The sequence below is a fragment of the Lissotriton vulgaris genome, unplaced genomic scaffold (genome assembly GCF_964263255.1).
Source record: "Lissotriton vulgaris unplaced genomic scaffold, aLisVul1.2 SCAFFOLD_496, whole genome shotgun sequence".
Taxonomy (NCBI): domain Eukaryota; kingdom Metazoa; phylum Chordata; class Amphibia; order Caudata; family Salamandridae; genus Lissotriton; species Lissotriton vulgaris.
In genome coordinates, this window is record NW_028255038.1 from 144,573 (window position 1) to 161,031 (window position 16,459).

The 16,459-nt window shown below is 42.5% G+C and overlaps 4 non-coding genes across 4 annotated transcripts; all 4 read right to left on the bottom strand.

The window, feature by feature from the left end:
- Positions 1 to 469: 469 nt before the first annotated feature.
- On the bottom strand, positions 470 to 542 carry TRNAV-CAC (transfer RNA valine (anticodon CAC)). Its single transcript has one exon. It is a non-coding gene; the product is annotated as a tRNA-Val (tRNA).
- Positions 543 to 843: 301 nt separating this feature from the next.
- TRNAP-UGG (transfer RNA proline (anticodon UGG)) lies at positions 844 to 915 on the bottom strand. The gene has a single exon. It is a non-coding gene; the product is annotated as a tRNA-Pro (tRNA).
- A 2,285-nt stretch (positions 916 to 3,200) lies between these two features.
- TRNAV-CAC (transfer RNA valine (anticodon CAC)) lies at positions 3,201 to 3,273 on the bottom strand. Its single transcript has one exon. It is a non-coding gene; the product is annotated as a tRNA-Val (tRNA).
- Positions 3,274 to 16,158: 12,885 nt separating this feature from the next.
- Positions 16,159 to 16,231, bottom strand: TRNAV-CAC (transfer RNA valine (anticodon CAC)). The gene has a single exon. It is a non-coding gene; the product is annotated as a tRNA-Val (tRNA).
- Positions 16,232 to 16,459: the final 228 nt, after the last annotated feature.

Here is a 16,459-nt window from a genome sequence, read left to right on the forward strand (position 1 = left end):
TTAGAAAAATACATAAAGAGGAGTTGATATGCTTTTATTCATTCAAGGCTAGAAAAAATCAACATACTATTGCAAGCATTCATACACCACCAAATAGAAATAAACAATTCTGACATTAAACGTAAAGGTGACGATGCATTTGTATCATCACCTTGAGAAGGGTCACCGAGGAATTGAGCCCAGGGCTTCTGCACTTAAATACCAGAAACACTCCACTAAACTAAGATGCCTGTTGGTGCCAACAATTCCCAAAGTTAATGCATGTTCTAGGTGAGCAATGAACAGAATGCAGGGCTCTTTTGAAAGCGAGGTATGTGAATCAACAGATACATCCACATGTTAATTACTTTAGTGTTTTTAAGAGAATTCACTTTCTTGGAACGAGTCTGCATGAAACCATCTTCAGGGCCTGGACAATTTCATGGCAAAACAGCACCTCTCAACATTGCAGCCTAGACAATATAACAACTGTTTCTGCCCGGTTTCGAACCGGGGACCTTTCGCGCGTGAGGCAAACGTGATAACCACTACACTACAGAAACAGATGTCTACAGTTGATTCTTCTGTGATGAAACTTCTCAAAACAGGCTATTCCAAGGGCCTCTGGTTTTAGATTTCTTTTATGCAACCTTCCCAGACAGCCCTAGCTGAACGCTTTTATATGCCATGCAAGTTCAGCATTTTTGCAAAATGCTTAAAGAGAAATGTTTCCTATTTGCTCAGGCAGGGCAAGGTTAAAAGCATGAGACTCTAGCAAATATTCACCCACTACTGCAAAGAGAAAATTGATATATGGCTTTGAAATGAATACTTCAATACTACTTTAAAAAAGCACCAATGAAAGGGCTCATCCGGGATTTGAACCCGGGACCTCTCGCACCCAAAGCGAGAATCATACCCCTAGACCAACGAGCCTTCGAAAGGCCTGCACCTCTGAAAAGCTAATACCAGCTCTAAGCACGCAATGAAGATCATGCTGGGGACTTTTTCATGCTTGGTCTGTGAATATACATGAAATTCAGTGTCAACTTACCCTTTCTCAAACGATATCACTATCATTTATGTGTCCCCTTTTATTTTGTCCCAGCATTGGACACGTCTTACAGGAAGTCTGCACTTATTTATCTATTTCTGCATTGGCTAGACCCTAAAGGGAAAGAATAAAATGCTGTTCATAACAACATAAGAAACACATGTTGCATTTTCTCTCAAATGCTTTTTACCTTTGTGCAAATCGGAATGCCAAGGTGAATAGCTGGGCCACAGATTCTGGCTAATTATCTTTCCCTTGAATGCAATAAGCAATAAAAACTGCCTAATGCAGGACTAAAGCATTCCTTGCAAGCCTCTAACATCATTACATAACTGAGCTGCTGGTAGCAAGCTCAGCAATACCTTCCCAAAATGAGAAGTACATGTGCTAATCCGCTCAATCAGCGCTCGATCAGGCTCGATCAGGCGAGATATAGAAAAGGTGGAAAGGGTCCAAATGGCTGTCTCTTCTTTTTTAGGGTGGGTCCTTCTGACTATCATAGGATTGCTTGTAAGAGTGGCCAGGGTCAGAGAAAAAACTTTCAACCCTTCTTAGTGTTCTATCCAGAAGCAGGCATTTTCTGTGCCTTTAATTTCAGGCTTTTCCCAGCAGTCTCTGTTCTGCCTATGTAAATTAACAAAAGCAGTGCTTATTCATCACTTACTCTAATGTCCTTACTGTCCAGAAAGCTCTGCCTAAGTATGCTTTTTTTCTTTTTCAGTGAAATTCTAAATGTTTTTTCTGTCCAGTCTATGGCAGTAGAATGCTGCTTATGATGCCACATTTTGTTGAATCACCAAGGTACAACTACAGAGGAATATATGAGTCTGAACGACATGGAACTCTTAGCTAACACATCACAATGTGTGATGCTTGCCAACCAAGCACTAGATTCTGGAGCGCTGATGATCAGAACATTCTGCTCCAGAAGGAAAGGAAAGACAGCTTGATGGAAAATAAAGTCTTAGTTTATATTAACGCTCTCTCTCGCCCAATATCTATCTATCTATCTATCTATCTATCTATCTATCTATCTATCTATCTATCTATCTATCTATCTATCTATCTATCTATCTATCTATCTATCTATCTATCTATCTATCTATCTATCTATCTATCTATCTATCTATCTATCTATCTATCTATCTATCTATCTATCTATCTATCTATCTATCTATCTATCTATCTATCCATCTATCTATCTATCTATCTATCTATCTATCTATCTATCTATCTATCTATCTATCTATCTATCTATCTATCTATCTATCTATCTATCTATCTATCTATCTTTATATATGGATACCTGAATACACATACATATAGATATGCCATGCATTCCTTTAGATTTGTTCCAACCTCTTACCATTTATTTGAGAATCCCTACTTTTCAAGTGACTGCAAATGAAGTCATCTCCGGCACTTTTTGGCCGGTGCAAGGTAACAAAAACACATGACAACTTTTAATAAAAATCATTGGTCTCTTTGTTAACGCGCACTGTCAAACATGGGGCTTTCACACGTCAGGTAAACATGATAACCAATACACAACAGAAGCAGATGTAGATTGCTTATCAATGCCGTGATAGAACAGTTGTGAATTGAGTAGAAGAAGGGCCCCTGAATTGATACTTATTATATACAGCCTGTAAGATAGTGAAAAATGCAGGCTAGGAAAGGAGATGCAAATATCAATGTATTAGAAAAATACATAAAGAAGAGTGATATGCTTTTATTCATTCAAGGCTAGAAAAAATCAACATACTATTGCAAGCATTCATACACCACCAAATAGAAATAAAGATTTCTGACATTAAACGTAAAGGTGACAATGCATTTGTATCATCACCTTGAGAAGGGTCACCGAGGAATTGAGCCCAGGGCTTCTGCACTTAAACACCAGAAACACTCCACTAAACTAAGATGCCTGTTGGTGCCAACAATTCCCAAAGTTAATGCATGTTCTAGGTGAGCAATGAACAGAATGCAGGGCTCTTTTGAAAGCGAGGTCTGTGAATCAACAGATACATCCACATGCCAATTACTTTAGTGTTTTTAAGAGAATTCACTTTCTTGGAACGAGTCTGCATTAAACCATCTTCAGGGCCTGGACAATTTCATGGCAAAACGGCACCTCTCAACATTGCAGCCAAGACAATATAACAACTGTTTCTGCCCGGTTTCGAACCGGGGACCTTTCGCGTGTGAGGCGAACGTGATAACCACTACACTACAGAAACAGATGTCTACAGTAGATTCTTCTGTGATGAAACTTCTCAAAACAGGCTATTCCAAGGGCCTCTGGTTTTAGATTTCTTTCATGCAACCTTCCCAGACAGCCCTAGCTGAACGCTTGTATATGCCATGCAAGTTCAGCATTTTTGCAAAATGCTTAAAGAGAAATGTTTCCTACTTGCTCAGGCAGGGCAAGGTTAAAAGCATGAGACTCTAGCAAATATTCATCCACTACTGCAAGTAGAAAATTGATATATGGCTTTGAAATGAATACTTCAATACTACTTTAAAAAAGCACCAATGAAAGGGCTCGTCCGGGATTTGAACCCGGGACCTCTCGCACCCAAAGCAAGAATCATACCCCTAGACCAACGAGCCTTCGAAAGGCCTGCACCTCTGAAAAGCTAATACCAGCTCTAAGCACGCAATGAAGATCATGCTGGGGACTTTTTCATGCTTGGTCTGTGAATATACATGAAATTCAGTGTCAACTTACCCTTTCTCAAACGATATCACTATCATTTATAAGTGTCCCCTTTTATTTTGTCCCAGCATTGGACACGTCTTACAGGAAGTCCGCACTTATTTATCTATTTCTGCATTGGCTAGACCCTAAAGAGAAAGAATAAAAAGCTGTTCATAACAACATAAGAAACACATGTTGCATTTTCTCTCAAATGCTTATTCCCTTTGTGCAAATCGGAATGCCAAGGTGAATAGCTGGGCCACAGATTCTGGCTAATGATCTTTCCCTTGAATGCAAGTAGCAATAAAAAACTGCCTAATCCCGGACTAAAGCATTCCTTGCAAGCCTCTAACATCATAACATAACTGAGCTGCTGGTAGCAAGCTAAGCAATACCTTCCCAAAATGAGAAGTACATGTGCTAATCCGCTCAATCAGCGCTCGATCAGGTTCGATCAGGCGAGATATAGAAAAGGTGGAAAGGGTCCAAATGGCTGTCCCTTCTTTTTTAGGGTGGGTCCTTCTGACTATCATAGGATTGCTTGTAAGAGTGGCCAGGGTCAGAGAAAAAACTTTCAACCCTTCTTAGTGTTCTATCCAGAAGCAGGCCTTTTCTGTGCCTTTAATTTCAGGCTTTTCCCAGCAGTCTCTGTTCTGCCTATGTAAATTAACAAAAGCAGTGCTTATTCATCACTTACTCTAATGTCCTTACTGTCCAGAAAGCTCTGCCTAAGTATGCTTTTTTTCTTTTTCAGTGAAATTCTAAATGTTTTTTCTGTCCAGTCTATGGCAGTAGAATGCTGCTTATGATGCCACATTTTGTTGAATCACCAAGGTACAACTACAGAGGAATATATGAGTCTGAACGACATGGAACTCTTAGCTAACACATCACAATGTGTGATGCTTGCCAACCAAGCACTAGATTCTGGAGCGCTGATGATCAGAACATTCTGCTCCTGAAGGAAATGAAAGACAGCTTGATGGAAAATAAAGTCTCAGTTTATATTAACGCTCTCTCTCTCCCAATATCTATCTATCTATCTATCTATCTATCTATCTATCTTTCTATCTATCTATCTATCTATCTATCTATCTATCTATCTATCTATCTATCTATCTATCTATCTATCTGTGGAAGCGAGTCTGAAATACAAGGGATAATTAATGATAGGAAACACAGACACAACCACAGAATTTGTCAGCTCAGAATATGGTATATTTATTAGCCACAACAAATACAATTTAACGTGCAACACGGTGACAGTCAGCATAGAAGCTAGAATGTCCAAAGATTTATTGTGTTTGGTATACTTTATAGACTCAAACCACAGGACCACCCATATGACACATGACAATAGAAGTATTATACGTAGCACAGTCCACCATGATTCCCACAGCCAATGGGCATAGAACTGTAACAAGAAATCTCCTTGTAAGGTCTGATACATCTGATGCATACATACTGTAGCTAACCATGTGATCTGAATGGGCAGTATTGGGGTCAGTCAATCAAAATGCGAGCTGTCATGGCCTAGTATATTTCCATTCAAAACTGCGACATAAGCAAGGCGATGAGTAATATTGCGAAATCTGTTATTTGCTAAAAATTATATTGTGCAACCGGTGTGTCACTTTAAGCGGTGTGTCACTTATCTCGTCTGGGCATAGAGAAATGCAAGGACAGCACTTCTCTGATTGTGAAAGGGTCTGAACTATCCAAGATGGAGATTACAGACAAAGGCTAAGTTAAGAGGGCCTGAAGCTACAATCATTTGGTATCAAAATCCAAGATGGCTTCAGCATTCCCAAATCTGATACCAAATCAATATACCCTGCGTGCCAACATAATCATATCCATGGCAGGTACCTCAGCCACTGCCTGTTGCTCTGGCTCATGGCTGTGCTCATGGCCACGGTGCATAGAGCGTAAGCAGTAGGAGACAAGGGATGTGCAGCAGACTGGGCAGACCTGTATCATAATGCAGAGTGTCAATAACACAGCTGCTATTATGATAACAGCCTTTATGATCCATGAGCCCTCTTCCTCATCCCTAACATCCTTTATGTTATGGATTGCCCTATCTATGTTCCTGCTGTTGTCAGGTATATAAGAACAGCACTTTTGACCTGTGCCATGTCTGAGAAGTGGACCATACGTGGTGTTATTGATGCAAGGTAACAACGGCCGTACCAACCTGGAGGCAGGTAAAAGTATGCCCATGGTCCGTAGACAAAGAATAGTCCCTTGTAACCCACCAGTCCAGGTGAGGACCCAGTATTGCTGTCCTTGATGGGCCACAGCCTTGTGATGTGTGTGCAGTTACTTTTGCCCATAAATATTTTGTCCACTTTCCTAGGTCCCATTATTCTCCTCATCTTACTTATCCTGTCCTTACATGCCAACAGTCCTTGTTTTCCGTGCAGTAATTCCTGTAACACACAGGGGTAGGGTATGCATGACTACTGTGTTGAGCAGTTATGTGCTGTAGCTATGTCTGAAGGTAATTTAGGTATTCTGTCCCGCTGTATCCCTTCATCATATAGGATGCAGGATGGGGCTTGGGACAGTTCTTCTTCTCTAAACCTTGGTATATTACCTTCCTTGTTACTACTCTGCTGATTGTCATTTTCCTCAGCCCTGTTTCTGCATCTCCTGCCAAATGTGCTAAGCATCTCCGTGTCTGACCTTGTAGGGTGCATATTCCCGCATGGTGCCCATTTCTTCTTAGGCCCCCTGGCACCCTGTCTGACACCCGCCATATTGGAAACATTCAATGTTGGAGCTGCCGTGAGACCAGTGTTTGGTGGTGCAACTAACACTGACATATTGTGTTCAGTGGAGAGTAACTCATGCATCAGAATACAACCCATGTATTTGGAAACTGGTAGTTCAATGTAGCTCATGCTGTGTTGTGTATCTGTTGGTAGGTGGGTACAAACATAGCATCCTGAAATGTTCATGATCTGTACATATAATTTCAGCATTTCAACATATTTATTGTTATCATATTCTTCCCACAATTCTCTGTCATTCTCTTCTGTAACCTCCTTCTTCCCCAACACAATCTGGTCTGGCACAACTATGTTTCGCTCCTCATGTTGTATAACTGTATTATTCTCATCACCCACCTTGCCATGAAGAAATGGGATGTCAAACTCCTCTGCAAACATTATAAACATGGTTGTCAGAACTATCCCAGGTACTGGTGATAATACAGCTGCCAGAATATATGGCCATCTACGCTCATTTGTCCTTGGCCTAGGCATATTAAAAGCGTTTATGGGATTAATAATAAGCCGTTATTTTCGCCCCAATTGACGTCTGTAACAATATGTAACCCACTGTTTTCTATGGCAATTATAATACTTTGTAAAACTTCAGTTCGTGCTGTTGCTAGCTCCTGGGCTGATGGTAGGAAGCCAACTATTGGGAAGGAAAGGTCATTCAGAATAAGGGTCTGCAGCCCGCTCAATATTGGGGGATTTGGCACTGCTACTCTCTGAACAGTTGTTACCTCTACTCCTGGTGATAACGTTGCCACTGCTGACCTTATTGTTATATATAACACCCTTTCTTCCACCACCCATATCGTAATCCACCTGTGTACTGCAGGTGATGCAACCTGCATATCTCAATTTTATTAGCAATCAATAAAATGTGGTTACAACATCCATTATTGCCCCCCAGCCAATGTGATGTATGCCAGATATGACACTGTCCAAGATGTCAAGGCGTGTGTTTGCCAGTTCCTGTGTTGGTGCTTGGCTGCAAAATGTGGGAAATGTAAGCTGTTGCAATATCAAGTCCGTCATCTTGCTCATCAGTGGTGATTTTGGTACAATCAACTGGATTTGTCCCTTCTTCTCCACTCCTGGCCACAATAATCGCATGACTATCACCAAGGTTGACTCTTGCACCTCTATTGTCATTTGCATCAATCTACCACTCCTTGTTGTGATCAAAGGTGGTCCAGATGCAATGGTAGTCATGTAGCTGAATATAGTCTATTTTCACAGTTCAATGTTCCTCTGGTGCTTCACTAGTCCGTGTTGTGCTCACAGTTCTTAATTTAAAATATATTTGATACAGACACCAGCACCATTTGAAATCAAACACGTTGGTGCCTTTGCTGGGTCTGACAGAGGTTACCAGTACATAACAGACGATAGGCACTTGAAGGAGACAGGTGTCTCTATGATGCCATCTGGAGGACGTGTCTGCCAGGCACAGCAGATAGTTGCATTGGTCGGTCTGTTGGAGGGTTGGCCCGCAACCAGCAGAAGATCTCTTCTTCCTTATCCCCTGTCTTGCTGGTCGGGCTGGTCCTTCCTGGTGGATCAGATGTTGTACCTATGGTCCGCCTCAGGTGCTGCTGGTGATGCTGCCGGAGCTTGCCGTCCGTCGTCCTGGTCCGCTGCCCGCTTGGTGTGAGAACTGTGGATCCACGAAGTCAATCCCTCGCACTTCACTGCGGTCGCGGTGGTCAAGATGACGGTGAAAGGACCCTTCCACATGGGCTGAAGACAGTTCCGCCGGGTATGGGCCTTTATCCAAATCCGGTCCACAGGCTTCAGGTCATGTGGTGGTGGAGTTGCTGCTTCTGGAAGAGCCTGCAGGACCTGGCGGTGAAGATAACGTAAAGTCTCTGTTAGTTTCTTACAGTAACACAAAAGCAAATCGTCTACTATTGGCAGAGGCGCAGTGGACATATGACCCGCAATGTTCATGGGTCTGCCAAACAACCCTTCATGTGCACTTAATTTTGTTATCCTGTCAGGCGTACTTCTCATTGCTAGCAGAGCTATTGGTAGTCCATCCACCCATGACAGTTCTGTAGAAGCGCAGATTTTCCGTATCTTATTCTTCAAGACCCCGGATTTGCCTCTCCACTTCACTGTAGTTTCTATGTGACCCCCAGACCCTTGCATAGTCCCCCTATTACCTGGGAAATGAACGCAGGCCCATTGTCTGAGTCCAGAAGTGTTAGGATCCCAAATCTTAGGATAAGTTCCTTCAGGAGACATTTAGCGACTGTTGATGCATCACAGTTCTTTGTGGGGTATGCCTCCATCCACTTACTAAACATACAGAAAATGACCCAGACATGCCTGAACTTATGGGAGGGTGGCATGTCAATGAAATCCATTTGTAGGCTTTCAAACGGTCCCTGGGGTGGAGGGAAGTGACCAGGTGCAGTGCTGGTACCCTTTCCAGTGTTATACTGTGCACAGATAGTGCACTGCCTGCAAAGTCTCTCAGCTGTGTGACGAAACTTGCTATGAAACCAGCATTGTGAAAACAGTCTAATCATTCCGTCTCTCCCCACATGTGAGGGGCCATGGAAGAGACGTGCCATTGAAGGAAGCATTGATGAAGGCAGGCAGATTTTCCCATTGGGCCCAGTCCATAATCCCTCCTCTGTTTTCACACACCCTCCTTTTGCTCACTCAGCTATCTCCTCAATGTCAACTTTTTTTTCTGGATGTGAATGGGGTCAAAATGTAATGAGTCTTGTCTAACATCCACCTCTCAGTTGCTGCCCACTATTTGTACCATTGCTAGCTGGCAGCCTGTCAGTGCTATCCTCTATGCTTCTCTATCAATGAATGCATTGCCCTTTGACACATATTCTCTATATGATGTGTGTGCAGCACATTCTATGATGGCCTCTTTGGATGGTCTTAGTAATGCTTGGAGGAGGTCACTTAACAACATTGCATGTTGTATTCGTTTGCCTAAGGATGTGAGGAATCCCCTCAAGGAGAGACAACATTTTAATAAACACAGATTGTTTATTGTAATGCCAGACCTAATTAGATGCCCAGTTATGAAATAAAATCCACCCACGTTCTTTCATTAAGTGCAGATATACAACTGTTGTTAATTCACCAGGTCTTGCAGAAGTAGGCCAAGAATCAGTACTCCTAGAAAATATCTGTGAACTGCATTTAAGCATGAGCAAATATGCAGGTGTAGTTCTGCTCATGCAAAAATCTACACCTCCACTTGTATCCAACCTCAGAAGAAGTATTATGTCTGTCTCTTTCAGGAGTAAAATCCAACATGTCTCAGTATGGGAACATTTTTCAGCGAAGAGCTGGTGAAAACCCTTAAAACGTGCAAGCATTTTTGCACATACTCCAAACGGCATTTCCGTCCTGTAACTTTTTCCTTACCATTACCTTCAGCCCCTGTATGTAGATCTGTGGAACGTGGCAGCATAAGGTAATAGTTAGCATTCAAACCCTACTATGGAAGGAACCCTGGTATAATCAGAAATGCTATTTTAGACATCTTATATAATGATATTGCTGCCATAATTTGTCACCGCATTACATGGCACAAAAGGGACAAGTGGTTATGTTATAGGACACCTATTCACACACACCCCTAGACTGCACCTGTATATTAAAAGACATATTAAATGTGTGCATACAGTATCCTTGAAATACCATAATATGAAGCACAGTTATTCAATGCACACTGTCCTTCTGTATTTGCATATATTCATTACTAAAGAGCAATTAATAAACATAATATTACAACTCTGTGTCCGAATCCTTGGTGGGCCCTTGCGAATACACTGCTTTTAAAAAAAAAGCATTTTAGCATATTCACATTACAATATAATTTGTTATATTTCGTTGAAGAACCTAGAAATGAAAACATTAATATTCATTCTTTTAGATGCATATATAAAATAGTACTTCTCCTTGCGCCATTCAATTAGGTACAACCCTTATAATCTTGTCCCCTTCCAGTACTTTTCTAGCCGTGCCCACTGTTTAAGAATTTTCAGTGAGCCTGTGTTGTTGCTGAAGCATGAACCAGAATTAGAGCCATTTCTCCATCGTGGAAAGGTGTGCCTCTTAAATCACGCTAAACATTTGCATAATTATCTGTAGCTAGCACATATGCAGTACTTTTTTTTTTTCTTCCAAACACTCCCTGTCCATGACCCATTGCTAGGTGAGAATAATTCTGTGAGAAATCAGTAGTGGTGCAATGTGTGGGCCAGATTGTCAGAATAATAGAACATATTTGCACCAGTGGATCTTTCTATCCAGATATGAGAGGATGAAAACCTCTAGCATTACACTCTGTAGGGGAATGAAGGAAAGGAACTAAAAAGTATATTATCTTCACAAGCAAGAGAAGAATCAAAACATTGTGCTTTTGTGTATTGGCATTTACCTTACCCGACCAAATTGTGTGATCCTGGCCATTTCAATCCTGGGAATTTAATCATCCCCCCTCAATATGTTTAAATGCATACATTAAAGACTAGTACTTGAAATACTGACAATACTTATCAATGCACTGCAAGAACATGATCTACCAAAATGAAACAGCTCTACATGTCTTTAACATTTCTGCTATAGACTGTTCTCCTGAAATTGATGCTATGCAGGGCTACCTCCCATCAATTGAGTAACCTGACCTTTAAGAAATGTTGCCTCCTGTAAATTAACTCTAAACAACTATAAATTGTAAGTCATTCCATCAATATACATTCAAGAATTTGCATTTCCTTCCATTCTCTGCTGCGAATAATACATTTCTTTTTTTAAACCAGTTCTGTTCATACTCACAGAAAACTGTTTGTAGTGTGTGGTTTAGTCTTGGCGCAATGCCCGGAATCTGTGGCCAGGCCACGATCATTATTTCAAAGCCAGTCCAAAAGAGTTTTCTTTAACCCTTCCATGCATCGTATCATCGATGGCCATGCTGGCCATTTCTCAGTACCCTTTGTTCTACACATAATTTCAGAAAGCCTTGGTAAAGGACATGAGATCTACTCTGTACCATGATACATGTACAAATGCCACTTTATTTTCCTTCCCCACATGTGGACAAAGCAAATGTCAATGCGGTGCGTTGTGGGCACTTGGAAAGAAATCAGAGAATGAAAATATTTGCGATATCCAAACTATAACATGGAGAAAGGGGGCTGCGGGCCTCAGGACCTTAGCCGATTAAGAAGCAGTATTGAACGTTTATTTTTCTGTGCGTCATTGTAACAGCTAATTTTTCTTTCCGCAGAACTTGGAAGGAGGACAGGCTGCTTCCTGTCCCATTGTTACAAAAGAAGCAGTATTTGAAAGATCCTGTCTAAAGTTCTATTTCGTTAACTTCCTCATTCAAGAGTTTGTGCACAAGGTCTGTTCTCCATGAGATAGCTCGGTGGGTTGTGCCCCTGTGGTAGAGAATACGAGTGCAAACATATATGTTTGGCACGGGCAGATGTATCCTTTCCAAAGAAGCGTGCTCACTCACATAAAGGGATGTGTCTATTTTGAAATAACGGGGCTGTTGACACTGCCTGGGAGCACCGAAAATAGACGTGTCACCCTGTCTAACATGACAACCAGGTGCTAAGCAGCCATAAATGTCCTCGGATTTGATAAATATTGGAAAGGGTCTATTTGAGCAGTCTAGAAATATTATTGTATGAAAATAGCAACAGAAATCGGTGTCCTTTTGTCAAAGTCAGATCAGTCAAAAATGTAGCTGTACAGTCAAATTTGACCATTGATGAACACTGGTATTGACAACAAAAATCACAAAACTCAAGAAACTTAATCCAAATAAAGGAAAACAGTAAATTACATATTCCTTCCCTGTGTGAAACCAGGCATTCACCCCCTCCTTTTCACACCATCTTACACCTTCCACCCCTGGAGCCAGCGAGTGTCGCAGGCAAGACAGGGAATTTCAGAATTACACCCTCCCTGAAACATCAGTAGTCTTGTGCTGCCTATTTTCAGGGAGTCACTGCGTGGTCAAGGAACAAATGCAAAGTTTTGCCTTCGCCGGAACTCAGTCGAGGAACAAATGCAAAGTTTTGCCTTCGCCGGAACTCAGTCGAGGAGGTGACAGTGCAGCAAGTATAATCTAATCCAAATATAAATCACATCATCAGAGAGAGAATACCAGGGGAGTATCTGCAGTTACAACCCCTTGCGACGCTGGGTGTGCTCAAACTGCGCCTGCACCCATGGGCCCACTTTCAAGAATTCCCACCGAATCCTCCTGACCCGGCTCCCACTGAGCAAGGTCCCCGGACCTATCAGTCTGGTTGGAGCGCCACTGGCTGCCTATGAACAGAAATCTGGAGGGGATGCAAATCACCAACCCTCCACCAGCCCCTCCAACCAAGGTCCCAAAGGGGCTCGTCAGCCCACTCATGACTGAGTTCCCTCAGAACTCTGGCTAGCCAATACGGGTGCTCCATATGCAATGGCACCCAATTTTTCCTTTTCCGTCCCCTGACATGGTAACTGTAAGTCCAGTCTTTTTTTTTTATTTTTTTTATTTTGTCAAGTAATGCCATTTTCTAATAAACAAAAATGGAACTCAGTCCTAAGCGTAAAGCCACCATGTAAGCAGGTGATTTGTTTCGGTGGGGCTGGCTGGCAACTGTCCAAACTATAGTTAGTCAAAGGATTTCCCATGACAAATAATAAACAGGAAGTGTGTATGGTGTGCGTGATATGTACAGTGGGAGCAGCGCAGGGTCTTTACTCATTAATCTACAACCACGATGAACAAAATGCAATCGTACCAGACAGATGATGGGAAAGGGTGCGCGTTACATAGGTGACATTGACACACACAGGATGGTCACAAACAGTTGCACGTGCTTTTCAGCCAGCTTGTCAGCTATGCCAATTCACAGAGGAAGCCAAAGGAAGCCATTCGCCATGTATTCATACAAGGCAGCCGATACCAGTTCACCACAGCACTGAGTCATGAAAAAAGTATATGAAGTCTTCGGGTGCTATGATTCTGGCGTCCCATAGACTGAACAGAAGGAGACAGGAAAGGGTGGTGAAAAAGATAAGTAACTCCACGTCCCCTTGCAATTCTCCTTGGCCCCAATAAACTGGGAGGAGAGGGCGGCTGGACAGAGAGAGTTTGAAAAACACACAGAACACATGCAGATTTTCATGCATATGTTGACCATACAAGGAAATAGAGAAGGTGAACTCTCTTTCGCCGCCAGATATTCACAATGAACAAATGAACAGATAGAACAGATAAACAAGTAACAGTATGGGTCACCGCAGCAGCGCCGCAAAATGTGCATGTGTGGTGAGTGTGGTCAGTGTGTGTGGGTACCGGACAAGTAATGTCTACACCACTGGATGATAACAGAGCAGACAACTGATTAACACAGTGTCAAGCTATTCGTACTATGGCAGCCAGCCAGCATATTTGGGTAAATCGGAGTGTCAGGAACAGTCACAGTTGAGTCAGTTGAGTCAATTAAGTCAGTCACTAAGCGTATTTACATCAGAATGCTAAGCAAGGCACATATCACTTCATACATATGTAAATGAGGCATAGAGCAATCAGGACACCCCCCTGTACGTGCCGAGGTCAACCCCAAGGCACAGACACCAAACGGCAGTGGCCGGGGGAAAGAGACCCAGACCACCAGAGCACCAGAAACACGATCAAAACAACAACAGAACCACGCTTGCGTACCTGGCCCCAGATCCAGCAGGGCCGAGGAACCACGCCAGGCGCCACCAGAAACACGGGAAGCAAACTGCTACAACCCACAATGGGAGCTCACAGGAAACCCATGAAAGGAGAAGGCCCCCCTGCTCAACCAAAATCAGAGGACAAAAACCTCAAATAAACACTCACCTCCAGTACACGAAGTCCGTCAAACCCACTGACCTCTGCTCCAGGCAATCAGTGGCAGCTGTCCAACCCCAGACTGGACTCTCACTGGTAAGACAGGAATCTGCAGTAGTACGCCTTCCCTCGGACCACAAGCCAACACGAGTAGGCGTCTGGGAGTCACTGCATGCATGGAACTCTGTGAGGCACACCGTCACACTGGGGTCGGACAGCGACCGGAGCCAAACACTAGGATGCAAGGAGAAAAACAGCAAATCACAAAGAAGCCCAGAGCCACCAAGGGACCCCTAGGTCCAGAACCGGCCGAGAAGGGAATCAGAGAAAGAACCACAACTCAAACCAGAGCATCAGGGACACAGTCATCAACAGAATGGTGACAAAACAAAAAATAAACGATAACAGCCACCAGAAAGAGGCAGATAAAGACACACACCAACATCGTCCCTATCCAAGCCATACCACAGGGAACAGCCAGACAAACAGGGCAGAGCCAAGAGAAAATACCACATAAACTGAGCTGAGAAAAAGATCAGAGGAACAGAGCAGGAACCAGAAATCAAGAGGAACAAGGCCGCACACGAGCAGGCCGGCCACCGGCATCCAACGGAGCGAAGCAGAGAGATGCACAGAGAAAAATCAGTCATCGAACCTCAAAACTCCAGGCTCCAGAGGAAACCCGCGGCCGAGCCGCCCGAGGCCAGCGATGTCACCACACGAAGTCCGGGGCTGCATTCTCCACCAAGATATCTATCTATCTGTCTATCTATCTATCTATCTAACTGTCTATCTATCTATCTATCTATCTATCTATCTATCTATCTATCTATCTATCTATCTATCTATCTATCTATCTATCTATCTATCTATCTATCTATCTATCTATCTATCTATCTTTATATATGGATACCTGAATACACATACATATAGATATGCCATGCATTCCTTTAGATTTGTTCCAACCTCTTACCATTTATTTGAGAATCCCTACTTTTCAAGTGACTGCAAATGAAGTCATCTCCGGCACTTTTTGGCCGGTGCAAGGTAACAAAAACACATGACAACTTTTAATAAAAATCATTGGTCTCTTTGTTAACGCGCACTGTCAAACATGGGGCTTTCACACGTCAGGTAAACATGATAACCAATACACAACAGAAGCAGATGTAGATTGCTTATCAATGCCGTGATAGAATAGTTGTGAATTGAGTAGAAGAAGGGCCCCTGAATTGATACTTATTATATACAGCCTGTAAGATAGTGAAAAATGCAGGCTAGGAAAGGAGATGCAAATATCAATGTATTAGAAAAATACATAAAGAGGAGTGATATGCTTTTATTCATTCAAGGCTAGAAAAAATCAACATACTATTGCAAGCATTCATACACCACCAAATAGAAATAAAGATTTCTGACATTAAACGTAAAGGTGACAATGCATTTGTATCATCACCTTGAGAAGGGTCACCGAGGAATTGAGCCCAGGGCTTCTGCACTTAAACACCAGAAACACTCAACTAAACTAAGATGCCTGTTGGTGCCAACAATTCCCAAAGTTAATGCATGTTCTAGGTGAGCAATGAACAGAATGCAGGGCTCTTTTGAAAGCGAGGTCTGTGAATCAACAGATACATCCACATGCCAATTACTTTAGTGTTTTTAAGAGAATTCACTTTCTTGGAACGAGTCTGCATGAAACCATCTTCAGGGCCTGGACAATTTCATGGCAAAACGGCACCTCTCAACATTGCAGCCAAGACAATATAACAACTGTTTCTGCCCGGTTTCAAACCGGGGACCTTTCGCGTGTGAGGCGAACGTGATAACCACTACACTACAGAAACAGATGTCTACAGTAGATTCTTCTGTGATGAAACTTCTCAAAACAGGCTATTCCAAGGGCCTCTGGTTTTAGATTTCTTTCATGCAACCTTCCCAGACAGCCCTAGCTGAACGCTTGTATATGCCATGCAAGTTCAGCATTTTTGCAAAATGCTTAAAGAGAAATGTTTCCTACTTGCTCAGGCAGGGCAAGGTTAAAAGCATGAGACTCTAGCAAATATTCATCCACT